Below are 1,481 nucleotides of genomic sequence, written 5' to 3'. Positions count from 1 at the left end.
TTTTTTTTTTTTTTTTTTTGGTACCGGGGATCGAACTTGGGTCTTTGTGCTTGCAAGGCAGGCAGCAGAACCACTGAGCTAAATCCCCGGCTCAGCCTAAATTTTTTTTAAAAATGTTTTTGACCCATTGTTGGTTGCATTTGCAGACACAGCATCTGTAGATCTGGAAAATCACCTGTATGTGTTGTGTGCCTTACACTATTCTAGGCACTGGTGGTGTAAGTATGAAATGTAAATGTCAAACAGTCCTGGTCCTTAAACAGCTAAATTGTCTTAAAATTATATCAGACACAAAATTATATCACAGATACATAAAATTATATCCAGATATATAAAAGAGAGCCAGCTTCATAACATTATATCACAGTTTCTCATAATGGTATGTTATGGAGATAAGTACAAGGCACAGTTGGAAAATAAGTGGTAGCACTCCTCTATTTGCTATGAAAGCAAGGAAAGACCTAGTAAAAGTTAGCTTAGGCAGAAACTTACAGAAACTTGCCAGGTAGCTAGCTAGATGGTTTTTAGTAAGAGTGTTCCATGTGTTCCGAGGCACAGAGGTGTTAAAGAGGCTGGTGTGCTTCAAATCTTGAGGCTCTTCAGTATTACATGATACAGAGTATGAGGCAGGGAAAGCAGTAGGTAAGGCAGAATGGGTGAGAAAGAATGATTAATACAACAAGATGCCCAGAGAGACAAGAGTAGGACTAGTGTGCAAGTAAATGGATTTGTATAGGAGAGGAAGGAACCTTGTGTTTGGTGTTATGAGAAGAGTTGAATAAGAGAGTAGTTCTTATATAGAGCAGGAAGGGAGGGACTATTTAGTGTATAATTTATTTTTTGAACATAGGAAAGACAGAAGATTTGTTGAGAGTACCACCATAGGAATGAGAGAGGGAGTAGAGGGAGGAGAGGATTTGAAATCAGAGGGAGAGCTGAGAGAATACTGAAGAATTCCTTGATAATGTCAAGGCTCAAATGAGGTTGGAAACCATGACACACATAGTATGTATGTCTACACATATGTATAAAGTTCTCCAGCCTTAATAATGGCCTATTTAGTAAGGGCAGGTTAAAAGAAATTTAGTACAGTGCACACAGACAAAAATGTTCTCTTTCATAGTGGTCATATTTCTTTTGTGTTTGTTTTTGGTTTTTAAGATAGGGTCTTGCTATGTAGTTTAGGCTGTCCTTGAACTTGTGGTGATCCTCTTGTCCCAGCCTCCAGAGTACTGGGATTATAGGTGTGTGATACCACACCTGGCTAACATTTCTTATAGCTTGTTCTTTTTAGAATAACTTTGATGTTAAATAGATTCCTTTCTCATGAGTTGATTATTCAATAGTTATTGAGTAGCTGTTAGTGGTAGTTACCTTACTGATTCTACACTACCACCATTTTTTTGAGTTTATTGATAATTTTAGGTATACAGTGCAGTTACATTCATTATTGGGATCTTGTACCTTTACATGACAGGTCT

At 37.5% G+C, this 1,481-nt stretch overlaps 1 protein-coding gene across 2 annotated transcripts in view; it reads left to right on the top strand.

Moving 5' to 3' along the window:
- The window catches only part of Ddx58 (DExD/H-box helicase 58), a 59,744-nt gene that overhangs the window by 18,602 nt on the left and 39,661 nt on the right, over positions 1 to 1,481 (top strand). The gene's annotated exons all lie outside the window — the stretch shown is intronic.

The sequence above is a fragment of the Fukomys damarensis genome, unplaced genomic scaffold, assembly GCF_012274545.1.
Source record: "Fukomys damarensis isolate Sample0158 unplaced genomic scaffold, DMR_v1.0_HiC HiC_scaffold_36, whole genome shotgun sequence".
NCBI lineage: Eukaryota > Metazoa > Chordata > Mammalia > Rodentia > Bathyergidae > Fukomys > Fukomys damarensis.
This window is presented reverse-complemented; position numbering and strand designations above follow the sequence as displayed.